Source organism: Rhinatrema bivittatum, chromosome 1, assembly GCF_901001135.1.
Source record: "Rhinatrema bivittatum chromosome 1, aRhiBiv1.1, whole genome shotgun sequence".
Taxonomy (NCBI): domain Eukaryota; kingdom Metazoa; phylum Chordata; class Amphibia; order Gymnophiona; family Rhinatrematidae; genus Rhinatrema; species Rhinatrema bivittatum.
In genome coordinates, this window is record NC_042615.1 from 527259684 (window position 1) to 527272440 (window position 12757).

General features: G+C 45.1%; 7 non-coding genes across 7 annotated transcripts; all 7 read left to right on the forward strand.

The window, feature by feature from the left end:
- Positions 1–348: 348 nt before the first annotated feature.
- Positions 349–421, forward strand: TRNAF-GAA. Its single transcript has one exon. It is a non-coding gene; the product is annotated as a tRNA-Phe (tRNA).
- Positions 422–666: 245 nt separating this feature from the next.
- TRNAQ-CUG lies at positions 667–738 on the forward strand. The gene has a single exon. It is a non-coding gene; the product is annotated as a tRNA-Gln (tRNA).
- Positions 739–2094: 1356 nt separating this feature from the next.
- TRNAF-GAA lies at positions 2095–2167 on the forward strand. Its single transcript has one exon. It is a non-coding gene; the product is annotated as a tRNA-Phe (tRNA).
- Positions 2168–2412: 245 nt separating this feature from the next.
- TRNAQ-CUG lies at positions 2413–2484 on the forward strand. The gene has a single exon. It is a non-coding gene; the product is annotated as a tRNA-Gln (tRNA).
- A 1098-nt stretch (positions 2485–3582) lies between these two features.
- TRNAF-GAA lies at positions 3583–3655 on the forward strand. Its single transcript has one exon. It is a non-coding gene; the product is annotated as a tRNA-Phe (tRNA).
- A 360-nt stretch (positions 3656–4015) lies between these two features.
- Positions 4016–4087, forward strand: TRNAQ-UUG. Its single transcript has one exon. It is a non-coding gene; the product is annotated as a tRNA-Gln (tRNA).
- A 672-nt stretch (positions 4088–4759) lies between these two features.
- On the forward strand, positions 4760–4832 carry TRNAF-GAA. Its single transcript has one exon. It is a non-coding gene; the product is annotated as a tRNA-Phe (tRNA).
- Positions 4833–12757: the final 7925 nt, after the last annotated feature.

The following is a 12757-nucleotide window of genomic DNA, read 5'->3' on the forward strand; positions in this document are numbered from 1 at the left end:
GGGGTCTTGCACCTCCTGGCGCGCGCCTTTCGATCCCACTGGTGAAAGGATCCTGGGCTGGCCCATCATTGAGCTGATGACGGAATTTCTCTTTTGGAATTGACAAGTATGTCTTAAACTATCCCTTTGCTTTGATACTAGAAAGCTGTCCATTACAACCTTAGTGTATGTAAGAGGAAGCTACGTTTCTTGTGTGAGGGGATGGAGAAGGTTTGAAAGAGGAATGGCGGATGATGTTCTTAAATAGCGTTCTGTGCAAGAGAAAGGGGGGAGGCAGGTGTGGAGAGAGAGTGGAGCAGTGCGTTGCACGCAGAAGGACCGGCCCCTCCCCCGCATTTTCCCGAAGTAGCCGAGATAGCTCAGTTGGGAGAGCGTTAGACTGAAGATCTAAAGGTCCCTGGTTCAATCCTGGGTCTCGGCATCACTTTTCCGAGTTCACTCAGGGTGATGACACCTTTGGTCTTGATCCTTACTAAGAAAAGACTGAGAGGTTAATTAAAGAATCCTTTTTCAGCCTAAGGGTGTATTCAGCAAATGCTTTCAAGTCAGGCAGACATTCGTTGGCATGCTAGACGTGTAAAGAACTATAAGAGCAACTTGCTTGTAGCTAGCTAGCCCTTACATAACATGCACCATGGCGCTATTGAAGGGAGAAGGTAACAGAGTGGTTCCATGGTGTAACGACTAGCACTCTGGACTCTGAATCCAGCGATCCGAGTTCAAATCTCGGTGGAACCTGTTGCCTTTTCGCTCCTGGATGCCCACAAACCCTTCTGCAGGCATTCCTTGTCCAGCGTCTCCATACTGGAGAACAGCAGGAAGCTGAGGGAATAGTTGTAAAATGAGATTGCAGTTGCGTGGAGAAGCCCATAATTAGCCACTGCTTTTGACCGCATTAGTAGCATGGGATCTATTTCTTGTTTGGGTACTTGCCAGGTACTTGTGACTTGGATTGGCAATTGTTGGAAACAGGATAGTGGGTTTGATGGACCTTTAGCCTGACCCAGTATGGCATATCTTATGTTCTTATGGCACGTACAAGCCATGAGAGGTCTAATCATTTTAAGATGAGTGGAGCATGTGCTTGTTCCATGGTGTAAAGGTCAGGACTCTTACGCCAGCAATCTGAGTCAAATCTCACAGGAACCTGTTGCCTTTTCTGTCCTGGATGCCAACAAATCCTCTTGCTGGCTTTCCTTGTCCAGCGTTCCATACTGGAGAACAGCAGGAAGCTTAGGGAATAGCTGCAAAATGAGATTGCAGTTGCCTGGCATCTACAAGAAATGAGGAAGAATTGTTTTGAAAGGGCGAGAAGCAAGCAGGGGGGGGTGGTGGGAGGCCTGTGTGGAGGTTCATTGGTGTAATGGTTAATACTCTGGTCTTTGAATCCAGTGATCTGAGTTCAAATCTCAGTGGAGCCTGCCATTTAATGCTCACTCCCAGCAGAAGCTTTAAGAGGAGAACTGAATTTTTAAAGGCCCAACTCTGGGCAATCAGGTATGGACCTAGGTAGAATAGCCTGACAGAAATCTGTGCCTCCCTCCGTCCCTCAGAATGTGAAACCATACTCATCTTGTCTCCCAGCAGCAAAAAATGTAGGGGAGGGCTCTAGAGAGGAAACAGAGAAAAGCTCGAGCAGCATTTGTCCCCATTCAGCCACCCAGGAGGTTGTGGTAGTTTTGCTAGAGAAGAATACATGGGTATTTTTCCCCTTGGAAAATTAGCTAAGAGCCACAAAAGTAGCCAGGGGGTCTTGCACCTCCTGGCGCGCGCCTTTCGATCCCACTGGTGAAAGGATCCTGGGCTGGCCCATCATTGAGCTGATGACGGAATTTCTCTTTTGGAATTGACAAGTATGTCTTAAACTATCCCTTTGCTTTGATACTAGAAAGCTGTCCATTACAACCTTAGTGTATGTAAGAGGAAGCTACGTTTCTTGTGTGAGGGATGGAGAAGGTTTGAAAGAGGAATGGCGGATGATGTTCTTAAATAGCGTTCTGTGCAAGAGAAAGGGGGGAGGCAGGTGTGGAGAGAGAGTGGAGCAGTGCGTTGCACGCAGAAGGACCGGCCCCTCCCCCGCATTTTCCCGAAGTAGCCGAGATAGCTCAGTTGGGAGAGCGTTAGACTGAAGATCTAAAGGTCCCTGGTTCAATCCTGGGTCTCGGCATCACTTTTCCGAGTTCACTCAGGGTGATGACACCTTTGGTCTTGATCCTTACTAAGAAAAGACTGAGAGGTTAATTAAAGAATCCTTTTTCAGCCTAAGGGTGTATTCAGCAAATGCTTTCAAGTCAGGCAGACATTCGTTGGCATGCTAGACGTGTAAAGAACTATAAGAGCAACTTGCTTGTAGCTAGCTAGCCCTTACATAACATGCACCATGGCGCTATTGAAGGGAGAAGGTAACAGAGTGGTTCCATGGTGTAACGACTAGCACTCTGGACTCTGAATCCAGCGATCCGAGTTCAAATCTCGGTGGAACCTGTTGCCTTTTCGCTCCTGGATGCCCACAAACCCTTCTGCAGGCATTCCTTGTCCAGCGTCTCCATACTGGAGAACAGCAGGAAGCTGAGGGAATAGTTGTAAAATGAGATTGCAGTTGCGTGGAGAAGCCCATAATTAGCCACTGCTTTTGACCGCATTAGTAGCATGGGATCTATTTCTTGTTTGGGTACTTGCCAGGGTACTTGTGACTTGGATTGGCAATTGTTGGAAACAGGATAGTGGGTTTGATGGACCTTTAGCCTGACCCAGTATGGCATATCTTATGTTCTTATGGCACGTACAAGCCATGAGAGGTCTAATCATTTTAAGATGAGTGGAGCATGTGCTTGTTCCATGGTGTAAAGGTCAGGACTCTTACGCCAGCAATCTGAGTCAAATCTCACAGGAACCTGTTGCCTTTTCTGTCCTGGATGCCAACAAATCCTCTTGCTGGCTTTCCTTGTCCAGCGTTCCATACTGGAGAACAGCAGGAAGCTTAGGGAATAGCTGCAAAATGAGATTGCAGTTGCCTGGCATCTACAAGAAATGAGGAAGAATTGTTTTGAAAGGGCGAGAAGCAAGCAGGGGGGGGTGGTGGGAGGCCTGTGTGGAGGTTCATTGGTGTAATGGTTAATACTCTGGTCTTTGAATCCAGTGATCTGAGTTCAAATCTCAGTGGAGCCTGCCATTTAATGCTCACTCCCAGCAGAAGCTTTAAGAGGAGAACTGAATTTTTAAAGGCCCAACTCTGGGCAATCAGGTATGGACCTAGGTAGAATAGCCTGACACTGGTGAAAGGATCCTGGGCTGGCCCATCATTGAGCTGATGACGGAATTTCTCTTTTGGAATTGACATGTATGTCTTAAACTATCCCTTTGCTTTGATACTAGAAAGCTGTCCATTACAACCTTAGTGTATGTAAGAGGAAGCTACGTTTCTTGTGTGAGGGGATGGAGAAGGTTTGAAAGAGGAACGGCGGATGATGTTCTTAAATAGCGTTCTGTGCAAGAGAAAGGAGGGAGGCAGGTGTGGAGAGAGAGTGGAGCAGTGCGTTGCACGCCGAAGGACCGGCCCCTCCCCCGCACCTTCCCAAAGTAGCCGAGATAGCTCAGTTGGGAGAGCGTTAGACTGAAGATCTAAAGGTCCCTGGTTCAATCCCGGGTCTCGGCATCACTTTTCCGAGTTCACTCAGGGTGATGACACCTTTGGTCTTGATCCTTACTAAGAAAAGACTGAGAGGTTAATTAAAGAATCCTTTTTCAGCCTAAGGGTGTATTCAGCAAATGCTTTCAAGTCAGGCAGGCATTCGTTGGCATGCTAGACGTGTAAAGAACCATAAGAGCAACTTGCTTGTAGCTAGCTAGCCCTTACATTATTACTCCTAGATTACGTACTTTTTAAGCTAGATCAAAGCTTAGGGAATAGCTGCAAAATGAGATTGCAGTTGCCTGGTATCTACAAGAAATGAGGAAGAATTGTTTTGAAAGGGCGGGAAGCAAGCAGAGAGGGTGGTGGTGAGACCTATGTGGAGGTTCCATGGTGTAATGGTTAGCACTCTGGTCTTTGAATCCAGTGATCTGAGTTCAAATCTCAGTGGAGCCTGCCATTTAATGCTCACTCCCAGCAGAAGCTTTAAGAGGAGAACAGAATTTTTAAAGGCCCAACTCTGGGCAATCAGGTATGGACCTAGGTAGAATAGCCTGACAGAAATCTGTGCCTCCCTCCGTCCCTCAGAATGTGAAACCATACTCATCTTGTCTCCCAGCAGCAAAAAAGGTAGGGGAGGGCTCTGGAGAGGAAACAGAGAAAAGCTCGAGCAGCATTTGTCCCCATTCAGCCACCCAGGAGGTTGTGGTAGTTTTGCTAGAGAAGATTACATGGGTATTTTCCCCCCTTGGAAAATTAGCTAAGAGCCACAAAAGTAGCCAGGGGTCTTGCACCTCCTGGCGTGCGCCTTTTGATCCCACTGGGGAAAGGATCCTGGGCTGGCCCATCATTGAGCTGATGACGGAATTTCTCTTTTGGAATTGACAAGTATGTCAAACTATCCCTTTGCTTTGATACTAGAAAGCTGTCCATTACAACCTTAGTGTATGTAAGAGGAAGCTACGTTTCTTGTGTGAGGGGATGGAGAAGGTTTGAAAGAGGAACAGTGGATGTTGTTCTTAAATAGCGTTCTGTGCAAGAGAAAGGGGGGAGGCAGGTGTGGAGAGAGAGTGGAGCAGTGCGTTGCACGCAGAAGGACCGGCCCCTCCCCCACACCTTCCCGAAGTAGCCGAGATAGCTCAGTTGGGAGAGTGTTAAACTGAAGATCTAAAAGTCCCTGGTTCAATCCCAGGTCTCAGCATCACTTTTCATAGTTCACTCAGGGTGATGACACCTTTGGTCTTGATCCTTACTAAGAAAAGACTGAGAGGTTAATTAAAGAATCCTTTTTCAGGCTAAGGGTGTATTCAGCAAATGCTTTAGTGTAAGGCAGGCATTCATTGGCATGCTAGACGTGTAAATAACCATAAGAGCAACTTGCTTGCAGCTAGCTAGCCCTTACATAACATGCACCATGGCACTTCTTCTCCATCCCAAGATTTCTTCTCCATCCCAAGACAAAAAAAAAGAGGAGGGGGTATCTTCCTAGCTGCAAAAAAATCCTTAACGTTCTCACACCACCCCATCAGTACAGTAACTAAACTAGAACTAGGATTGTTCAAATCAGAACAACTCCAAATCCTGCTAGTCTACGCCCCGCCAGGCTTACTAGAGTCAGACTCCTCTCCTATCATCGAAACCATAACTCTGCATCTCAATCTTGACTCCCCTGCTATAATCCTGGGTGACTTCAATTTACATGTTGACAAAGTTCCCCTCTCTACAAACTGTGAAGCCCTCCTCACCGCACTGTCAGCGATGGGATTCAGACAACAAATCAATAAACCCACCCACAAAGCAGGCCACACGCTCGATCTACTCTTTACAAACACTGGTATTTCTCTTACAAAACAACCAAATTGCAAAAAAGTCCCATGGTCAGATCATTCTCTAATCTCCACCAGTTTTTCCTTACCTCGATCAGACTCCAAACTCAACTCAAGACTCTCTTTCCTATACAGAAAACCTTGCAACTCGGAACATCTAAGTAAAGCTCTAACCTCGGATCTACCACTCATTGAAGTATCTACCCCTAACGCTGCCCTCCAATCCTGGTCCAAAATAACAAAATCTATAGCAAACACTCTCTGCCCACTGACAACCAAAACAAGGTCTGCTAATACATCCAAACGTCAACCCTGGTATAATGATGAACTACGAAAACTCAAACAATTACTTCGGCAAAAAGAAAGAAAATGGCGCAAAGCCCCTTCACCAGCCTCACTCTCTGATTACAAACGATCACTCCATCTTTACAAAAGTACCACGTTGAAAATCAAAAGAGACTACTATGCCCGAAAGGTTCATCATCTCAGCTTTGACTCAAAAGCTCTATTCGCCTTCGTTTCCAGCCTCACTAAACCTATCACTCCAGATATACCACCCGAACAAGCCCAGACTAAAGCAGACGAATTGGCTCTTCATTTTAACAAAAAAATATCGGATCTCCTTAATCAGCTGATTCCAAACACTACGTCTCCAGATAACACATATCTTCCCCAAAATAAAGACATCCAGCTTAATGCCTTTGAACCCATCACAATCACAGAGATACAAAATGTATTAAAAAGAATGAAACCGTCATCACACCCATTTGATCAAATCCCTACCAAAATGCTTCTTCTTATCCCGGACACAATAGCAAAAACCCTAGCAGATATTATAAACTGCTCCTTATCACATGGCATCTACCCAGATGACCTAAAAACTGCCTCAATCAAGCCACTGCTAAAAAAACCAAATCTAAATGCATGTGATCCCAACAACTTCCGCCCTATTTCCAACCTACCATTTATAGCTAAAATCATGGAAAAACTGGTAAACACCCAACTATCCAACTACCTAGAGGACCACAGTATTCTGTCCCCAAACCAATATGGTTTTCGCAAAGCCGCAAGCACCGAAACGCTACTAATTTCACTCATGGACTACCTACTCTCTGGTATTGATAAAGGCCAAGCATATTTTCTAATCCTCCTTGACTTCTCGGCGGCCTTTGACACCGTCAACCACGCCCTTCTTCTAAAACAGCTGGCAAACATTGGTTTAACAGGTGCCACACTAAACTGGTTCAAAACATTTCTAGAAAACAGAGGATACAGAGTCAAAATTCATAATAAAGAATCCCAATACCACCCTTCTAATAGAGGAGTGCCGCAAGGATCATCACTTTCACCCACCCTTTTCAATGTCTACCTGCTACCATTCTGCCAACTACTAACAAAATTAAGCCTGAAACATTTCCTTTTTGCAGACGACGTACAGATCGTAATCCCTATAAAAGAATCAATCTAAAAAACAATGGAATACTGGGACAGTTGCCTATTAGAAATTAAACTTCTCCTCAACAGTCTAAACCTTGTACTCAATGCTTCGAAAACAGAATTCCTGCTCATATCACCGGAAAAACAATAACACACTTCCTAAACCACCCACACTCCTTCAAACAACCCACGTAAGAGACTTAGGAGCCATCCTAGACAATCGTCTCAACCTCAAAACATTCATTAACCAAACCACCAAAGATTGCTTCTACAAATTACATATCCTGAAAAGAATAAAACCGCTGTTTCACACTCAGGACTTCAGAACAATCTTGCAAGCAATAATCTTTTCCAAACTAGATTATTGCAACTCATTACTATTAGGCCTCCCAGCTTCTTACACCAAACCTTTACAAATGGTTCAGAACTCTGCAGCCAGAGTCCTTACAAATTCCAGGAAAATTGACCACATTTCACCTATTCTCAAAAACCTCCATTGGCTTCCGATCCACTATAGAATCATGTACAAAACCATTAACATCATATACAAAACTATCAACCAACACACGCAACTTGACCGACAAATACCACTTAAAAAATTCACCTCCGCCAGGCCTATCAGGGAACACTACAAAGAGTCACTCCAAATTCCAAAGGCCAAAACCTACCAACATAAATCCTTGAGTCTCAGAGCCTTCTCATCAGCAGGTCCAGCTCTCTGGAACTCGATCCCACCTGATTTGAGACAAGAGCCATGCTCTTTAACATTTAGGAAAAGACTAAAAACTTGGCTTTTCAAAAAAGCATTTCCAAGCCTTGAATAAAACCTCCTCTCACTAGCACTAACTCGTATGCAATAATGGAATGTAAACACGAATCAACCAACCTCAAACCCTCTCTCACTAATTCCTGCTGAATATTTATCATACTATTACCATTCACAACTGTCATATTTATTCATTTGATTACCTATGTACCGTTTCATAGTCTTATTTTTTCACTTGCTATTCTAATGTATCAATAGGCTGAAATGTAAATATTGTGCTGTTCAATTTCTCCCCTTCCATCCCAAGTTTATTTTCCTTGTTTTTTGTAACTTTCCCTCTCCCTTTTTCTGATTCACTGTATTTAAAGTTCAAGGTTCTTATTGAAAATATTGTTTTTTACGTTACGTTATGCTTTACACTCCTTGTTATTTGTAAACCGGGTTGATGTGATGCCTATCATGAAACTCGGTATAACAAAAACAATAAATAAATAAATAAATAAACTATTGACAGGAGAAGGTAACAGAGTGGTTCTATGGTGTCATGGCTAGCACTCTGGACTCTGAATCCAGCGATCCGATTTCAAATTTCGGTGGAACCTGTTGCCTTTTTTCTCCTGGATGCCCACAAACCCTTTTGCTGGCATTCCTTGTCCAGCGTTCCATACTGAAGAATAGCAGAAAGCCTAGGGAATAGTTGTAAAATGAGATTGCAGTTGACAAACTGAGGAGTAGTAAATCACCTGGACCAGATAGTATACACCCCAGGGTTCTGAAGGAACTAAAAAATGAAATTTCAGATCTATTAGTAGAAATTTGTAACCTATCATTAAAATCATCCATTGTACTTGAGGACTGGGGTGTGGCTAATGTAACCCCAATATTTTAAATGGGCTCCAGGGGCGATCTGGGAAACTAAAGACCAATTAGCCTGACTTCAGTGCCAGGAAAAATAGTGGAAAGTGTTCTAAATATTAAAATCACAGAATATATAGAAAAACATGGTTGCTTTATCCAAGGCAAGTCTTGCCTCGCATATATTCTTCACTTTTTTGAAGGAGTTAATAAATATGTGGATAAAGGTGAACCGGTAGATGTAGTGTATTTAGATTTTCAGATGGCATTTGACAAAGTTCCTCATGAGAGGCTTCTAGGAAAAGTAAAATGTCATGGGATAGGTGGCAATGTCCTTTCATGGATTACAAACTGGTGAAAGGACAGGAAACAGAGAGTATGAATAAATGGACAATTTTCTTAGTGGAAGGGAGTGGGCAGTGGAGTGCCTCAGGAATCTGTATTGGGACCCTTACTTTTCAATATATTTATAAATGATCTGGAAAGAAATACGACAAGTGAGGTAATCAAATTTGCAGATGATACAAAATTATTGTGATAAATTGCAGGAAGACCTTGTGAGACTGGAAAATTAGGTATCCAAATGGCAGATGAAATTTAATGTGGATAAGTGCAAGGTGATGCATATAGGGAAAAATAACCCATGCTATAGTTACACAATGTTAGGCTCCATATTAGGTGCTACAACCCAAGAAAGAGATCTAGGCGTCATAGTGGATAACACAAATAAATCGTCGGTTCAGTGTGCTGCGGCAGTCAAAAAACAAACAAAATGTTGGGTATTATTAGAAAGGGAATTGTGAATAAAACAGAAAATGTCATAATGCCTCTGTATCGCTCCATGGTGTGGTCTCTACATCTCAAAAAAGCTATAGTTGCGATGGAGAAGGGTGACCAAAATGATAAAGGGGATGGAACAGCTCCCCAAAGAGGAAAGACTAAAGAGGTTAGGATTTTTCAGTTTGGAGAAGAGATGGTCGAGGAGGGATATGATAGAAGTGTTTAAAATCATGAAAGGTCTAGAACGGGTAAACGTGAATCAGTTATTTACTCTTTCGGATAATACGCTTTAAAAAAAATATATAGTTGAACTAGAGAAGGTATAGAGAAGGGGACCAAAATGATAAAGGTGATGGAACAGCTCCCCAAAGAGGAAAGACTAAAGAGGTTAGGATTTTTCAGTTTGGAGAAGAGACGGCTGAGGGGGGATATGATAGAGGTGTTTAAAATCATGAAAGGTCTAGAACGGGTAAACGTGAATCAGTTATTTACTCTTTCGGATAATAGAAGGACTAGGGGGCAGTCCATGAAGTTAGCATGTGGCACATTTAAAACTAATCTGAGAAAGTTCTTTTTCACTCAATGCACACTTAAACTCTGGAATTCGTTGACAGGGGATGTGGTTAGTGCAGTTAGTGTAGCTGGGTTCAAAAAAGGATTGGATAAGTTTTTGGAGAAGTCCATTACCTGCTATTAATTAAGTTGACTTAGAAAATAGACACTGCTAGTACTAGCAACAGTAACATGGGATAGACATAGCGGCCGATTTTAAAATTTAAGCGTGTGGGGTACATTTGTGCGCACTACCTGGTGCACACAAATGTACACCCGATTTTATAACATGCGCGCGCAACGGGTGCACACTTGTGCACCTTGCACACGCCGAGCCCAAAGGGAGCCCTGATGGCTTTCCCCATTCCCTCCAGGGCCACTCCGAAATCAGAGCCGCCTTGGAGGGAACTTTTTTTTACTCCCCCCCCCCACCTTTCCCTCCCTTCCCCTATCTAACCCATACCCCAGCCCTACCTAAATCCCCCCCCACCTTATCTCGATGAGTTACGCATCTGGCAGGCGTAACTTGCGCGCGCCGGCAGCCTGCCCGTGCGCCATGCCCCGACACAAGCCGCTGTGTCGGAGCACTCGGTCCCACCCCGGACCGCCGCCACGCCCCCAGACCACCCCAGACTGCGACCCCGCCTCCGGACCACCCCTTTTTCGAAGCCCCGGGACATTCGCACATCCTGGGGCTTGCACGTGCCGCCGAGCCTATGCAAAATAGGGTCGGTGCGCTCAGGGGTAGGTTTTCGGGGGTTATGCGCATATCTTACGCGTATCTTACGCGTGTAACCCTTTGAAAATCTGCCCCTTAGTTTTTGGGAACTTGCCAGGTTCTTATGGCCTGGATTGGCCACTGTTGGAAACAGGATGCTGGGCTTGATGGACCCTTGGTCTGACCCAGTGAGGCATGTTCTTATGTTCTTAACATACAAGCAATTGTGACCCCTCTCTGAGGTATTTATTTTTAGGGATGTGAATCGTGTCCTCGATCGTCTTAACGATCGATTTCGGCTGGGAGGGGGAGGGAATCGTATTGTTGCCGTTTGGGGGGGTAAAATATCGTGAAAAATCGTTAAAAAATCGTTAAAAATCGAAAAATCGAAAAAACCGGCACATTAAAACCCCCCTAACACCCACCCCCGACCCTTTAAATTAAATCCCCCACCCTCCCGAACCCCCCCCAAATAACTTAAATAACCTGCGGGTCGTTAAAAATCGAAAAATCGAAAACCGGCACATTAAAACCCCTTAAAACCCACCCCCGACCCTTTAAATTAAATCCCCCACCCTCCCGAACCCCCCCCCCAAATAACTTAAATAACCTGCGGGTCCAGCGGCGGTCCGGAACGGCAGCGGTCCGGAACGGGCTCCTGCTCCTGAATCTTGTCGTCTTCAGCCGGCGCCATTTTCCAAAATGGCGCCGAAAAATGGCGGCGGCCATAGACGAAAAAGATTGGACGGCAGGAGGTCCTTCCGGACCCCCGCTGGACTTTTGGCAAGTCTCGTGGGGGTCAGGAGGCCCCCCACAAGCTGGCCAAAAGTTCCTGGAGGTCCAGCGGGGGTCAGGGAGCGATTTCCCGCCGCGAATCGTTTTCGTACGGAAAATGGCGCCGGCAGGAGATCGACTGCAGGTCGTTCAGCGAGGCGCCGGAACCCTCGCTGAACGACCTCCTGCAGTCGATCTCCTGCCGGCGCCATTTTCCGTACGGAAAATGGCGCCGGCCATACGCGTATGGCCGGCGCCATTTTCCGTACGAAAACGATTCGCGGCGGGAAATCGCTCCCTGACCCCCGCTGTACCTCCAGGAACTTTTGGCCAGCTTGTGGGGGGCCTCCTGACCCCCACGAGACTTGCCAAAAGTCCAGCGGGGGTACGGAAGGACCTCCTGCCGTCCAATCTTTTTCGTCTATGGCCGCCGCCATTTTTCGGCGCCATTTTGGAAAATGGCGCCGGCTGAAGACGACAAGATTCAGGAGCAGGAGCCCGTTCCGGACCGCTGCCGTTCCGGACCGCCGCTGGACCCGCAGGTTATTTAAGTTATTGGGGGGGGGGTTCGGGAGGGTGGGGGATTTAATTTAAAGGGTCGGGGGGTGGGTTTTAGGGGGTTTTAGTGTGCCGGCTCACGATTCTAACGATTTATAACGATAAATCGTTAGAATCTGTATTGTATTGTGTTCCATAACGGTTTAAGACGATATTAAAATTATCGGACGATAATTTTAATCGTCCTAAAACGATTCACATCCCTATTTATTTTACCTAAGGCCAAGGGAGGGAAAGTCACCACAGAAAAAAAGAAATGTATTAATACTTGCAGGTTCACAAACCTGATAGAGGTTGAAACAGGCTTCCCCAAAACTAATAGTACCACATCCTGGGCACCACACAGGGATTTCATGGGCAAATAGATACCCTCCTCCTCCAACCAGAAAGTAAATTTGACTGACTACACAGATCAGAAGTTTATGAATTTTTTTTTTCCTGGACATCAAATAATGCAGATATATAGAGGGAAAGGAAAGATAGGAAAATGTAACAGGAATTTTAGAAGAGATTTAGCAAATAATTGCAGTGGTTCCCCTGTTTTGGTCTTATGGTTCGAGGTTCAGGTCTGGACGGAGAGGCGGATTTCTTTCCCAGGGCCCCTGGCCCTGTCGGTCACAATCTCCATGAGCGCTTGACACTCTAGATAAAATATTTCCAGGAAGTACCAATTAGTGAAGAATCAGAGTAGGAAAGCCAAAATCAATACATCAGGGAGAAACCAGGAATCATAAAATGTTCCATGCATCCCCTATTAAGTCCGCATGGGGAAGACTCAAAGAAAACACTGGAGTCCACAGTTGGTGTTCAAATAAAAGACAATCTTTACTGTAACTTAAAAAAAAGAGGGTCCAGGTCAA